Genomic DNA, 17,082 nt, shown 5'->3' on the forward strand with positions numbered 1-17,082 from the left:
AAGGGTAATGATGTTGAACAATTGTTTAAGTTTGAATCAGATCCATTCAGTAATAACAGAGACAGAGTGAAAGTGCATAAAACTTTAACCTAAAATTCGAAGTAAAAAGGGGAATAATTCATGCAAAATTGTGCCAGAGTTATGCATCTTGTGTCATATGATGTGGGTGATGATGCTGAACAACTATTTTAAGTTTGAATCAAATCCATTCAGGCAGAGTGAAAGTGCACCAAAACTTTAACCTGAAAATCTAAGTGAAAAGGGGGGATAATTCATGAAATACTGGTGCCAGAGTTATGGCCCTTATGTCAGATGATGTGGATGATGATGAGGAATAAATATTTCAAGTTTGAATCAAATCCATCAAGTAATTACAGAGATAAGTTGAAAAAAAAAAAGTGCACCAAAACTTTAACCAAGGCGGGGACGCGGAAAGATGCCGACGCCGACGCCGCCGCCGCCGCCGGGGCGAGTAGGATAGCTCTCCTTATACTTCGTATATTCGAGCTAAAAATGTATATACTTTATACTTTTGTCCGTAAGTATTGACCTGGCACTCATTAATCTTCGCTGATATTTTCGGGTGTTTTCGTTACTTTACGCAATATTGTATCCTGAAAAGATCTATTAGCACACAAATAACCTTTATAGTTAACCGTCTGACTTCCACGCACGTTACCGCGGGTTCAAAATTACCTCAGACCATTTTTGTATATTCAATGTACAAATGTAATGTAGTGTTATCGTTATTGCTTGTATTCTTACATTTCTTTGCGACAATATTCACGCATTTTAATTTGTTTTCACTTGTAGTATCAATTTTCGGGAGTAATTTGTCTTTTTATCTAAGATACCTTTACTCGACACATTCTACAAAATATCTTGAATACAAGTGTATTTCTTTCAATAAATGAACCATAAAATTTGATCAGATAAGTTTTAATTTTCCGGCCTGTAAAATTTGGAAATAGATTATCAGACAGAGGACTCGGACCCACAACCCCGAGATTGATGGATACTCGGTTAGTCACCGCAGCTACTTGTACATGCGATATTTTGTTTATCATCAAGAAATATTTAAGCTATTTAGGTCCGGACACGGAGAATTAAATTACGGAAATGTACGGAATATTCATGAGTGCCAGATACTTACGGACAATATCCACTATTTACTATCCATTGTTTATTTCCTATTGATGTTTTCAAAATGCAAATTCAAAGGTTGAAGAATAGTTTAACGTTCAACACAGTCTCTTGCAAATGCTAACTTAGCTTTGTAAAAAAGCTTGTATGTGGTCCGTTGTCGATATAATATCGTGAAAATAGGTACTTTAACATGTTTTTAACATTTAGAAAGTTCGTTCAAATGTAATTTTATGAAATGAGCATTTGCCTAATTTTACCAGAAATATTTATCGACGCATGGCAGACGGTTGCTCCACTTTACATGTATAATCAGCACGAAAATAGTATATCGGATCCTATATCTGATAGGAAATTATTATTTTTTACACTAATTAATTTATGGTGAATCATGAAATAAATTCTACTAATTTAGACATCAATCTCCACATCTCATTCATGCGAGATTACGAGTTGAGAAAAGAGTCTATTCTATCCGCATAAAACTGAGCAAATGGTATCATTTTTCACATCTTGGTAAACGTCTGGCGATCAAAGTCATGATATTTCGCACCGGAGGCGGACGCTCCAGACAAGATGACTTCACTGAAAGTGGAATCGTGTGCAATTATAGCTCAGTGGAAGAGTGTTCGCCTCTGGAACGCGAGTTTCGGAGTTTGAGCCCCACCGGAGAGACAGAGAGAGAGAGAGAGAGAGAGAGAGAGAGAGAGGGAGAGAGAGAGAGAGAGAGAGAGAGACAGACAGACAAAGTGACAGAGAGGTCACAGTTAGGCAGAGTAGCTACTCCAGTGAAGAGACTTTATTTCTGAAAGACATATCTTCAGTTGACGATAAAGTATTGCAGCTGGTCAGACGCAGAGAATTTATTCTTGAGACAGTGTCTTTTTATTACAATTAAGCACAGCTACACGTCCGATGCAAAGAATTCATTTCTTGGCGGAAACCTTTTAATCAAGTGCAGTAACAAACCCTTAATAAAGTAATTAATACTAGAAAAGATGTTATAAAACCCTCACCAGTTGCAGCGTTCAGATTTACGGAGTACGGAGATTTAGTAAAAGTCCTATCTGTTCCTCCGAATGTCCTGGATGTAGAAAATATAGTTTCGTGTTCACATTATGAACACTTAAACTTAACCAATGAACAAAGTCAACAAGATTTTTTAGCGATGATATCCTTAGTTACGACATGTCGTTAACATGATTTACACCCTTTATCAAATATCTCACCAAGATATTTCATATCTACAATTCTTCTTTTCGGAACATGTCCGTAATCACCGAATGTTTCAATTTATTACATGTTTTAAAAAATCTGACTTTTTCTTTAACACTTTCTTAGCGAATCTCCCCTTATGTCTCTCAATACTTTCCGATTTACCGTTGATACATGCAACTTCACATACTATTTAGATTATTTTGTTAAATAAAACACGATTTAGCGTGAAAACACGATTTAGCGTGAAATTTCTTAATGGGGTAGGGGTAAAATATCGTCAAATACTGAAAAATAAAAGTCGGTGACCCCTAAGTATTTATATGTCTGCTAGACGTACACATACTGTGAAACAACTTACCAAAGTTATACGTATTTTTATCGAGCCGATTTTTTATAAACTGGATTTTAAGGCAAAATTTATAGCAAAACTTGATGTGAGTTTTACCGTTCTGACGTCACAATATCGTCTCGGACGTCTTAAGCGTCAATCTTATTTCGCTGAATTTTGTACCATTGAGTAGCATTTTCTAAATGCAAAGTGACTATTATTTTGTATTTTCCATTTTTATGACATTCAGAGCGCAGGAAAGGAAAAATGCCGAGAGCATTAGGAACTGGGCGTTGCACGAAAAGTGACGTCAGGGGCCATGTTTGTGACACAATAGCAAAAAACTCGAAAAATATGGCGACCAAGTAAAATCGGAACCTAATCGCATATATCCTGAATTTTGTATAGTATAAATTTCAGGACGAAATTCGGAAAAAAAATTTGGGGCGCATTCCACCTTAACTTCGCAAGAGACGTTGAAGGGGAAGGCGAAGGTTGAAATCTCAAACTCTCTAATTTTTAACTTCCAACGTTTCGGCGTTAAGCCTTCATCAGGGAAGAATAACAATAAAAAGAACGGACGTGCGTAAAAAGGCGGCAAAATGTATACAAATTTTAGATCTACATTATCTACAATGTTAAATGAATTCAAAATAACGTTTCTTTAACCGAATTTAACAAACATACCGAGTAAATTGTCGGAAAGTGTTTATACATAATTTCCTATACTTATATATAAAAAAAAACAGAAATAGGAAAAAACAACAATATACTCGGCATTACATATCTATATATATACTCAGCGTCACTGAAAAGTTACCACCCTAATGACCCTCATATTTTAAAAAGCGCACTGGACTGTGTTAAAAGCATAACACGACTACATTTTTGACGCAACTGAGACGTCACTGGTGTAAAGATTTGTCAAATTCGATTAACTCCATTTGAGGCACGGGCTGCACGTGCAAAATGACTTTTTCCAGCAATGTCGACATGTACGAATATTCTATTGCAAATCATTCATCGCACTTGAAAGTTAGTCGACAGACTAAAAGGAATATGTTAAAAAATCCAGAATATGCTTGCTAAGAATGCCACGTCTAAGGCACGATCATCGCCATCAGGCCATTGGCATGGTTGACGCAGAACTTTCATGTCGTGAAATTGCACCTCGTATATGCTGTTCTCACCTGACAGTCATGAAATGGGTTAGGAGACATGATCAGACAGGGTCTATGAGTAATAGACCGCACACAAGCCACAAGCCATGAAAAGGTGACGTCGATATTGTATAATCAAGTAAAGAAGTATATATTAAGGTTAAGAAGTATATCACCAAAACACAGAAATATTTTATAAACGAATAACATCGTTACCAATATTTTACCTAACCATTACATGTTCTGCCGTACTGTCCCGTACTGAAAATATTCTGAAAAAGTTGTCCCCCTTTGAAAATGAATGCCATTTGTAAAGAAATGAAAATAAACAATCGCTGAAAACTGTGTTCCACCTAGTTATGTGAAATTTCAATACTCGCACGCTATTACAAATGCATCAAAACAAACATGTGTAACAGTTCCTTGAAAATGGTGAGTTTTTAAAAGCGCTTGACTGTCTGGAAGTGGGGCCTGTTTAAACAGTTCTTTTTTCGGAATTCAATGCTTATATCAGTATACTGACACTTGTTTTGTAGAGTAATATAAGTAATATACACGCTATCATTACAAAAACAACAAAACAAGTGTCAGTATACTAAAATAAACATTGAATTCCGAAAAAAAGACTTCCTAAATGGGACCCACTTCCGGGCAGTCAAACGCCTTCAAAAACTCACCATTTTCAAAGAACTGTTACACATGTTTTTTTTGATTCATTTGCATGCGAGTGTTGAAATTTTACATAATTAAGTGGAACACAGTTTTCAGCAATTGTTTATTTTTTATTTCTTTACAAATGGCATTCATTTTCAAAGGGGGACAACTTTTTCAGAATATTTTCAGTACGGGACAGTACGGCAGAACATGTAATGGTTAAGTAAAATATTGGTAACGATGTTATTCGTTTATAAAATATTTCTGTGTTTTGGTGATATACTCCTAAACCTTAAGTGGTAACTTTTCAATGACGCCAAGTATATACAGGTATATCGATCAATACAAATAGTTAATTGGTCATTTAATATCAAATAAAACTTTAGAATTTAAAACATCTGGATAGTGCGTTTTCAGTTTATGTATTCACACTGTTTCTTTGCAGAGACGATCTATGTCATTTCTTACAACATCAATAGGCATAAAAGAAAAGTCCTTTAAGCAATGATCTCGTAAATTTAAATGTGATAAAACCATTGAGGAAAAGGTAGGGCCAATAAAACTATTAATATCAAATCGGTGACTGTTCATGCGTTTTGATACAGGTTGCTAAGTTTGTCCCACATACTGTTTGTCCCATCTTTTGCAAGTATTTAGATATATTACACATTTACTTTTACAGTTTACGTTATGATGTAAACTGTATGCTTGACCAGTCATTTGACTGACAAATTCTGAGCCTGTTTCGATATTGGTACAATGAGAACATCGACTACCTTTACATCTCTGTGAGAGATAAAGTTTATCACTTTGCTTATTGAACTATGAACTTATCAAATAATCTTGTAAATTTTTCGGACGTTTACAACAGGTTTACAATTCTCATAAACGGATTTAGTTGTAAAGCTTCAAAGGTTCAAAATATTCCAGTACATTTTTTGTATTTATTAATAGTATTACTAATACGTGGAAGTGCTGGATCATACACAATAGTAAAAGGAATTACACTATTTTTGTCCCCAACATGAGTCTGTAAACACATCATGTGGGTAACCTCTGTCAACGAAGAATTCATGAAGCTGTGATAATGAATGTTTGAACTTGTCATCATTTGATATTATACGTCTATACGGAATACCGTTCTTACATGGTTTGGGATGACATGATGTATAGTCCAAGTACTGGTGATTATTAGTTTCTTTCACATATATGTAAGTTTCGACACAGAAATTCTCTCCCTTGGATATATTTACATCTAGAAATGAGAGCGACTCTTGTGAAACAGTATGCGTAAACTTTATGTCAAGTTGAAAACTGTTTAACTCTCTGTTGAAAAGTTGTAGTTCTTCCAAGGAATGACCCCACACCAGAAAAATATCACCCAGGAAACGCAGCCAAAGTGTCGGTTTTAGATCTCGATTTCTAAGAAAGTTTTTTTTTTTAAATACTTCAGAACGAAGATGTGTAATAGTTCTTTGAAAATGGCGAGCTGTTAAAGGCGCTGAACTGTCGAAAAGTATTGCCCCTTTCAAAGGGATTCGACAAGTGTGTGTCACCATAATATGGCATGAATAATAGGCCCAAGCCACTGGTGGCCTTTATGAAGTGACTCATGTTTTTGCCCCCAGTGGTTTAGGAGTATTTATTATGCCACATTAAGATGACCCATACGTGCCGGACCCCTTTGGTCCTTTATGCAGTCCTTTTCAAGAATCTAAGATATATAAATCTGCAGGGCTAAAACTGTCCCCGGATGGTTAACTTGTTTTACATAGAACTTTTTACATCTTCCTGTCTGAAGATGTAAGACCTGTAGCGTAAATATTTGATAAATAGCATTGTCAAGTGATACTGTAACAAGTTTATTCAGATCTGTCCCCTGAGGACAAAATCAGTCCTACCCACGGGGCACTTAATTTACAAAGACTTGTGTAGGAAAAAACTTAGCGTGCTGCATAGAGGTCCTCTACAACTGAGTTAAGAGATCGATATAGGGCCATCATTGCTTGTTCATTTTGTTACACTTATAAGGGGAGGAAGAACATACACACATACATACACATACACTGTTTGACATCAATAAAACTAATTAATAGACTTAACTGTATTATTCAGCTATGCAATATCGGGCGCAATATTAGATAAGGGATGTTATTACTTGCATTTAACACAGATTGTTTGGTGGCATCCAATAACCTAAGTAGCTTTTCTTATTACACTTATTAACAGATGCGGTTATTTACGTTTTATGTGCTTTGATACCAATTTGTTGTTTGTTTGCGGCACACTATTGCAATTTGCTGGCCCTTACCTTGCTAAATTTCTGGAATGAGCTGTATATCTTTCAATTTGTTTTCTTTTTTTGTGATTGACCAGCCTGAGACAGAAAGCACAGGTACCCGTACGTGCAAAGGTCTGTCCGAAGGCGGAAACAACTCTTCCTGCACTGCATTGATCAATTCGCAGGTAGTTTACCGGTAGTAGTTTGCACTTGCCATCTGCTCTGAAATAGGTCTACCATACAAATTGTAAATATCTAACTCAGCTGACCCAGTATGAGTTAATTAGGGCTAATGCGGTAAAAAGGTGCCGGTAAGACAGGAATTCATTGATTTCGGTTTGCTAAACTGAGGATGGCAATACAGAGTATTACTAATAAAATAGATTGATATTAACCTTAGTGTTAACCCTCTTGCAGTCGACTGGGTCGTGCACCAGTACACCCACCTTTGGACGTGAAACCTGTCGATTAATAACGCCGAGCAAATCATAGTCCAGATAAACCGGTCGCGAATCGTTTGCTACAATCGTAGTTAACTGTATAGTTCAACTTAAACTTAACTGACAATATGTAACATAATACGTACCCAACATTGGGTTTTTGCTTATTTATAAGTTACAGTTACACAGGTAAGGTAAATGCGCCAACATTTGATGGTGGGATATCTTTTAGACGTCGTGGTAGAACAACCGTCTGCAAACCAGATAGACAGTTTCCCAACACGCATCTTCTACATCCCAACCTAGTGTGGTAATTAAAGGGAAAAGGTGTCAATTTAAAACTGACGGCCGATCGTTCACGGATAACGTATATATATATTAAATGTATCAGGGTCCAGTTCTAATATCTTCCGGGTACCAACTTCCCTTATTCGCCTAGCTTGGTTTCCGGCGTAATATTCGCAGAAAAAAATACGTCCCAATTCCGCAGATACGGTCAGGTAATCTGGGCTATCCGGAACATTGTATGCTACAAAATATTTACCCACTTAAATCAATACTGTTAAATAGAATCAATTATATAATTTGCTGTGGTGTAACGCTTCAGTTATTTAAAATGCATGTTTATGACGATTGATTGACGAACACCTATTCTCTATCGGAAAATATTACACAACAGTTTCTGCTTGGAGTAGGGTTTGATTAGACCTGGGTAAGATTTTTGTTTTGTTTTCGTTCTTGTTACTAAAATATTGAGGATTCTATAGGGCGCGCCTACTGAATAAGTTTCAGAAATATTATTTATCACGCTTTAAACAATAATGTATAAAAGTAATATTCAAACGGGGTTATTTGGTAATTTTGGTAAGAATTTATCTTTAAAAAGCAAAATTGGTAAAATATGACTGTTATGTTAATGTCACAGTTAAAATTAGATATGTCAGCCCGCCAGGTAGAACGCAGATCTACGGATCTCTGATTGGTGAGTTCGAGCCCTGGGTCAGGCGTATGTTCTTGATGACGACTTGTTAAATGACACCGTATCCGAAATCATTCGTCCTCAACCTCTGATTTATGGGTGGGGGGGGGGGGGGGGGAAAGTTGGCAGTTACTTGCGGAGAATAGGTTTGTACTAGTACAGAATCCAGGAAAACTGATTAGGTTTACTACCCGCCGTTACATAACTGAAATGCTACTGAAAAACTGCGATAAACCCAAAACAAACAAACAAAAACAAATATGACTTCTAAATGTTATCAAGGCCGTCTGGTACATACAAATCTATAACTTTATACAAACATATCGAGGTTGAGCGAATTAAACTGTGTTAAAGTACTAAATACCCAGCATCGTAATAAACAATATCAAGAATCAAATCCAAACTGTACCAGTCCTCCTGAAGGCTTAATAACTTTATGATCATACTGATTTATAAAATTTCAACTTGTATAATGATTTTAGTTATAGATCTATGGTCGTTGTTTGTGTATCAATGCTATCTATTAATTTAGTAAACAACTGAGAAATCTGGGGTGTGGAACGCCGGAGCTGTCTTAAATATATCGGGATATTTCTTGTTTTCATTTCAGAGTATGATGCAATACAATATTATATTTTAACTAGCCATGCTAGGCAATATCGCACGACAATTTTACATGAAAACATTGTTTTTAACATGATAGTACACTCGGCGGTACCTTACAGTTCGTTTACTAGGTCATCCGTGTTTATATGTTTTCAAATCAAAATTTCTCTTATGATCATACTGATTTATAAAATTTCAACTTGTATAATGATTTTAGTTATAGATCTATGGTCGTTGTTTGTGTATCAATGCTATCTATAATTTAGTAAACAACTGAGAATCTGGGTGTGAAACGCCGGAGCTGTCTTAAATTATCGGGATATTTCTTGTTTTCATTTCAGAGTATGATGCAATACAATATTATATTTTAACTAGCCATGCTAGGCATATCGCAGACAATTTTACATGAAAACTTGTTTTTAACATGATAGTACACTCGGCGGTACCTTACAGTTCGTTTACTAGGTCATCCGTGTTTATTGTTTTCAATCAAATATTTCCTATTTACAGAATGACCTTTCTACTTTTTGAATATGTTTTGTTTTAGCTTGAGCTCACGTCTTTCTTATACAAGACACACTAAAAGATTGAACCCTGAGTTTAGGTTACTAAACGCAATATTTAATGTTTACAAACGTCATGTTAACGAAAACGAACTGTAACAAGATGGTATTGAACTTTGACATGATAACTTATCCTGTATACAATATCACACAGTACATTGACACAATACCATAGCTTTTCAATATGATAACACTATATTGATAAGTTAACGACAAAATCTGACTTGATTACTTAGCTTTTTAACACAATAAAACATTGTTTTTGTAACTAAACACCACACATTGACATGGTTACATGGCTTTTTAACTTTATAAGTCACTGTTCTGACAAATTAACACCACACTTTGACCTGATGATATAAAAATCCGGGCTTAAATCAGCTGCGGCGTTCCATATTCAATAGCCTATTCCACTATATTCTTGAAGCGGTGGATACCATGTGCAATGGGACGTCAAGTGTAATAATACAACTTGGAGAACTTATTTATGAAACGAAATGACAAAGCGCATGACGTCTTTATTAAAGTAACTCTATTTTTCTTCGATTGTCTTAATCTTTATGGTCAAGTGGTTAAGGTTGCTCCTCATCGTTGTTGGGTTCTGTTTGGATGCCATCCATCTGGCTTACGGAAGGTCCAGGTGTTCGTCCGTGATGAAATAATCGAGGAGGGGCATCTGGGGGCATTCTCCAACCTTCAAAAGTTTGGGGTCGCCATATGACCTATAATTAAGTCGGTGTGACGTTAAACAACAATAAAAATCTAGATTTTTCGCGGGAAATATGGAAAGCTTCACCGTAAAAAATTGTGAACTCAAGTGGCTGAAGCAGTTAATACCTTCCACTGTTGCACTGAGGTAGAACAATGAAATCTATAAAAAGATGGAAGGTGAACATGATATATAAACTTTAAGATTGCATTTTCCTGGTAATAAAAAGGAAAATTTGGTAAATTATTGGGAAAAAAAAACGTTTAATATCATGTTATATACGTTTCTGTATGGACTTCATTGGGTAAATGCAGAAATATTTCTTTCCAAGCAAGAGCTAAATAACAGCTTGATCAAATTCATGTTATGTTTACTGACACTAAAAGTATGCAAAAATTAAAGGTTTAAAGAGAGGTCACTTTTTGTATTCTGTACTCACTAGGTAGGTATAAGCTCGTCATTTTTATCATACAAACCATAGCGTATAGAACTTGTCTATGTATAGGTACCCCATTAAAAAACAGCACTGAAAATATTCGTTAAGTCAATGTAGGTTACAGATGTTTATGTATACAGACACTAAATATGAAAATGGCGCGAAAAAATGGCAGCATAATGGCGGATTCCAATATTCTCAGATGTTTGCTATGTGGCGCTATTTTCCTTATTTTCATTGCAAATGTTTGCTAAAATCACATGACAGATCTATGCTTGACATTTAGGAAGCATTTTCATAACGAAATGACAGAATTTGTCATGCAATGTTCGATCATACACCACCACTACAATTTGGGGTCTCATTTTTAGCTGATTTTGCGGTTTGTGTGTTTGACTGAAACTTTTTCATGACCCTCACCTTTCTTTTTATTTTGATTCAGCACTGACAATATTCTTCAAGAAAATGTAAGTTACAGGCATGTGCTGCAGCCACTGGAAATTTTTCAGTTTCATATAGAATAAAGAACAGTTAAAAAACGGATCATTTGTGTAGTGCTGTCTCGAAAAGTTTATCAATATTGAATAGAATAAAGAAGAATGTATATCGTGTTTTGGTACTGTAGACTATTGCCGTTTGGCAAAATACGAGGTCACGAATAAGTGACAACCCAGTGCGCATACGGAAGTATGTTGAGGTATTGGATCCGAAATAGAATACCTCCTTTTTGAAGAGTATTCAATTCCTACCAAAAACCTACCTTGACTGCAATTTTCAGGGGGCGTATGTTCAAGCTCCACTGCGATCGAATTTTTTTTTCCATATTTTCCTTTTTTTCTAGTAAGATTTTACTTTTTCAAGACTTCTTATGGATGTATTGCACAAAAGTGGAAAATTTTCATTTTATAAGCTTGCTGTTCAAAGTGAATTTACCTCTGAATCAGGAGGGGTACGTAGAGTTTAACATCTTTAAAAATACTGAGTTACATGCGGTAAAAGTTTTCTATTTTGCCTTCATACTTTAGATTACATATTGTGGAAGAAATGCAGGTAGGCTTTACTTCTGCCCCAATGTTATTTTTGGATGAAGTGAGCAAAATTCAAAACAGACCCACAGGATCCGACCTTAATTTTTCAATGTCGGAGTTAGAATTTTGTCTCATTAAATCTGTTTACTTGAGACACCCTAGAAAAAAATTATTTTACAGTTTTATTTTGTGTTTTATAATTGTTTAACAATAGTTTGATGTTTCTTTTATCAAAATTAATGCTGTAATGAATTCTCTGCAAACGCTTTAGAAAGTGGCCATCACTTTGAAATTTGTCTCTAACTGAGCTCGAGGAAATGCTATAAATTATACAAAATTTACAAAAAAAAACGGCACGGTAAAAGTTGTTTAAAATTTGAAACACAGTGCAAAACATGGTCAATTTTAAGAATATACCAAGCAAATGCCATTTTTTTTTAATAATTGCTTTTAGGGGTCCAATACCTTAATTAAGAAGAGACAGGTCCGACGTCGAAAGCTTGGAGACTAAAATATAAACAGTGCCGATTTATTCTTCATGATGATTTGTTAATTATGTAAAAAAGCGAAATTTTCTTCCAGTCGCTATCTAATCGTTTAAGAGTGTGATTCTAGGAAGTTCATAATAAATTCTAGTTGAATAAAGTTAAAACTTGAAACATAACACACTAAAACAGACAGTCAATAAAGCAAAACCGTTAAATGAATGTACCTTCACAAACCGGTATGTTATTTTGATGTAATATAAAACGCTCGGTTTATTGCATAATGATTAAATTCTGTAATATAATCTTTCCTTTGAGGTAAACATAATTATTGTATAATGACTGACGCAAAAAGATTTATTGACATGCTTTAGTGCTTGTTTATGCATAAATCTATTTTAAACCGAGAATGTGTAGGTAAATACTCGATTTATCTGAAATGGTTATGCAGCTGTTATAAAGAAATGTATCTTTACCTATTGTTGATACAAATAGCGTCTGTGCGCCAGATGACATTGCACGAGAGGCTTGTTGTCATATGTATTTAGCGACTGAAAAGAGTTTTATCAGGGGTTGCATCATAATGTGCATTAGTTTTGAATGAGTTTTAGTCATCCATTTTTAGATCAAGAGTCTATATGGTACGCCTACACATGTAACAGCAGTCAAAAGTTTAAACCCCTCGAGCAGTATCGCTAATATCGTTCAGCATACAAGTGTGGAGATTTCTGCGTGGGATAATGGGCAATATATTTATAATCTTTTTATTTTTATTTTTTTTGTGTGGGGGAGAGGGGTGTTGATTATTGATACAATAACAGCTTCTACCAAACTGTGAAGGATAGTTCTGGAAGTAGGGTTTCGGCATTAATGATCAAATGTTTTATCATATTAAAATGGAACGCGTTTTCTCCCGGGAGGGAGAGAAGGTTATTGGCATTGATTAAGGGCCATACTTCATTTGAATATGAATAACGTTTTTTTTATATTGTTTCCTAATGGTGATACATGTATGTATTATCAGTTTTGTAGAAGCCACATTGCTTTATGTTTTATTTCCATCTACATTCACCACGTGTTAATTTTGGTAAAGAAACGTTTATTTTCGTTTTCGTATAAATGTAATATTGGTGCAATAATATCAAGGGGTCCATTTCCGCAAGATTGCACGTGCGATCTGGCGCACAAGTTACAAAAAAGCAAAAAAAAAAAAAAAAAAAAAAATGTATATATATATATAATTTTTTAAGTTGCAGGCTGAACAACATAATTGTATAAATTGTATAGCATAAGTCGATCAAAATGAAACAGACACGGCTGTGCATTTTTCATAGAACTTAAGGTCATTTACAGTTAAAAGCAAGAACAGTATTCAACTCGGAAATTAAAGTAAAATTTAACGCGGATGGGTGTCTTCTTGGCTGTTATTTCTTGATTTTACAAAGATGGATAGCCTGGTCTTGATTTTGAGTGAAGTCCGATTTTCATGTTTTGTAGAAATCTGCCTTAAAGGTATAAATACCAGGAATGGATGTAGTTCATTGTACGTTTATTAGGACTTCTTACAAATCATCCAAGGTTTTTGAAGCATTTTACCTCTGATAATTGTTGTTTAATGGCTAGTTTTTAAATGTTTTTGGAGGTTTTATTTTCGCGGTGTTGGGGTTTGCTTCTTAGCCGAGTTCTTAAGACCGCTGACTTCGAATCCCTTTGGATCCCAGGTGGGTTCCAAACCTCAATCGGGATGAAAATTTCATCTTGTGAGGAGCAATCCAGAAGGCTTACGGATGGTCGATGGTTGTACCCGTGTGCAAACTCATGTCCGAAATAATACCTGGATGTTTACCCGGTTAGGTCTTCATCCACTACAGGGGATAGAATATGGTCACATGACCGCCATTATGTCGACGGGACATAAAAACCCAACAGAAAAAGACAAAACTTTATTTTAATTTCTATTTTATATTTTTCCAAGCTTTCTTCTTTTGATTGACTGCATTTGCATATTTATTAGTCAACCAAGGTATTATCCTTTCTTTTCTGTTCGAGCTTTTTAGTATTGACAAATTGCTTTGAAACAAATTCTCTCTCTGTCTGATCACCTGTGTTGAAATTCACTTTATTGATTAAAGTCTTCCTTTATACATAATTTATATTTGCGGGTGGTATGAATGGTAAGCAAATGAATCATTTATAATTTTAAAGAAAACAGGGTACCAAAATACGAGAAACTAGAGACAAACCTAGCAGAATTTCATAAGTTTTAACAGTTATTTTTTTCCAGCTACGTTTTCTTCATTTTGATAACGATTTAGAAATAGTTTCAGAGGCTAAATCACATCTTGGACCGGCAAGTGTAGGGCGGGTTGGGATTGGAGGCTTTTATATGTTAAATTCGTCGTATGCTTCATATCCTCTTTGCATTACTGATTCCATTTACAACATTACTTATGCATATTCATTAAAGTTTAGGTCAGTATAATTTACTACTTCTAAACGCAGTATGTATGTATTGTATCTTCAGCTGACAGGAGGAAGTTTTTATGATCAGTTACCTGGGTATTTATATTCCCTGTCACCCCGGACGTTCCAGTTCATTATAACTACGGTCTTTGGACTGGACCCGGACATTTTTATTTGGTTAAATCATTGCTGAATATAATTTAATTTCAAGTGTCACCTAACAGTGACAGTAAAAATGAAAAAATAGGGAAATGTTGTTGAGATGGAAGTGAGTAACACCTCGTTTGGGCTACTGGTCTAACCTGCCCCACAGCCCATGCTATATCAAAATGACACTATCTAATGTCTGTTCGATGCATTTAGTGTTTACACCACACAATCCCTCCCATAGTTGAAGTTATGCACGCTTGTGCAAAAGTAAAATATAACAAAAGAGACTACCATATCCGCTTATCGATACTGTGTATCGTTGTAATCTCGTACATGTAGCTCAACAGGAAAAAACAAAATACTTTAAATGCGGAAGTTGAAGGTTGAGGTCCGCTCTAGATAGTGATTTGCACTGAAAATAGCATTTCTCAGCTCTTTCGTCCTTCAACTGTCATTCACGCGGGAAAACTCTTCCGCCCTCTCAGCTTAATAGGGACAGCTCAGATTACGGATCGCGGGGTCGTTCGAGGACGAGGTGTATCTCCTCATAAAAGAGCTGATAACAGGTACTGTGATAGGAGTAATTTTGCCCTCCACTTCTGAATCATGTGGAGAAGTTGGCAGTTACTTGCGAAGAAAATTAAGTACTGGTCCAGGATGGCTGGTTAGTTAAGTGCCAATTGTTACATGGCTGAATTATTGTTGAAAAACGGTGGGAAACCTCTGTGGGGAACAATCCTCTCCCTCCCCCAACCGCAAAATATCTTTTAGTAGATAAGAATTACAAGAATTATATGAACAGTAGCTGACTATACATGCATAGGAATACTGGAAGGTTCCTGGAAAGGAATTACGCAATACTGTTAATGTTAACTGAACACTGTATGTGTATAAAATGCAGTTAAAAAAGTATGGTGAAACCTATAAAACAATAAGTATTTCATTACATCGTATGCACAGTGCAACATCTATTGAGCAAACACCACTTGGAAAACAGAGAATTTATATATTTGTTGTACAGCGGAAGTTAATTTACTATGAATTTCTTAAATATGTAGGGCCTAAGAAAGTATTTGAGCCGTGCCATGGGAAAACCAACATAGTGGCTTTGCGACCAGCATGGATCCAGACCAGCCTGCGCATCCGCGCAGTCTGGTCAGGATCCATGCTGTTCGTTAACGATTTATGTAATTGCAATAGGCTTTGAAAGCGGACAGCATGGATCTAGACCAGACTGCGCGGATGCGCAGGCTGGTCTGGACCCATGCTGGTCGCAAAGCCACTATGTTGATTTTCTCATGGTGCGGCTCATTTATCTTTTTTAGGATGATATTCACACACCAGAGAAGTTGTTATCAGAGGTTATACTGTAGTTCTATGTTAGTGAATTAGTCAATTATGACTCGTCCTGGGTTAAAGTTTAATAACGAAGGTTAATATGGTCAACTGGGCATTCACCCCCACCCCCGTGCACGCCCTGTCCTTCCTATCTTTTGAAGTACAACCATCAACGCTTCTCTCTGTTTTTATAGTCACTGTTTATAATGTTATAATGAAATAGAAATAATGTTCGCTTGCTTACTTTCTTAGAAACACCATGTCATGTGAAAATTTGTAATAATTTACTTGTGTCTGTATACTCACAGGTTGCATATATAACTTGAGTTAATTAAATCATGTTCTGTTCTGTTCTGTATCTTAAACGTTCTTGAGAAATACCATTAAACCTAATTAGAAATAAAATGTTTTCTTACAGTTTTTACGTACATTGAAAGTAACTATAATACTATTTTGGTATAATTATTGTTGTTATATATACTGTATACCATAAAGCGTAAAAAAAAAGTAAACACGAACGCGTATTATTTTGATTGTATGTGCGTGATTTAACACTAAGTATATACATGAAACCTCAATCAATTCTATTCAGACTAACCTTGTGTTGATCAATAAATACGTAGGTCTCATTGATCGCACTTCAATGATTATTTTTATAAGTCTGTTCGAAACACAGACGCTTTATTTCAAACATCTTCCCTATGTTTCACCCTCGCCGACAATCATCCATTTTAAAATGAAAAGCGTTTGAATCGCGCTCATAAAGTATGTTTGATTTTTTTTAAATGCACTTTTTACTATTAAGACTAGATATTAAGTTCATTGATAATGAACAAATAATACATTTGAGCCGCGCCATGAGAAAACTAACATAGTGCATTTGCGACCAGTATGGATCAAGACCAGACTGCGCATTCGCTGTTCGCTTTCAAAGCCTATTGCAATTAGAGAAATCGTTAGCGAACAGCATGGACCATGACCAGACTGCGTGGATGCACAGGCTGGTCTTGATCCATGCTGGTCGCAAAGCCACTATGTTGGTTTTCTCATGGCGCGGCTGGTTTTAAGATGTGCTTAAACATTCTCGCATGATCAGTTCGT

The 17,082-nt window shown here is 35.6% G+C and overlaps 1 protein-coding gene across 1 annotated transcript in view; it reads left to right on the forward strand.

Annotated features, from left to right (window-relative positions):
* Positions 1-7,779: 7,779 nt before the first annotated feature.
* Positions 7,780-17,082, forward strand: part of LOC123540539 (elongation factor 1-alpha) — a 35,516-nt gene continuing 26,213 nt past the window's right edge. Inside the window, exon 1 of the mRNA XM_045325632.2 lies at positions 7,780-7,936. The gene's annotated coding sequence lies outside the window, so the exon portion shown is untranslated. The remainder of the gene's footprint in view (positions 7,937-17,082) is intronic.

This window comes from Mercenaria mercenaria, chromosome 16, assembly GCF_021730395.1.
Source record: "Mercenaria mercenaria strain notata chromosome 16, MADL_Memer_1, whole genome shotgun sequence".
Lineage (NCBI taxonomy): Eukaryota > Metazoa > Mollusca > Bivalvia > Venerida > Veneridae > Mercenaria > Mercenaria mercenaria.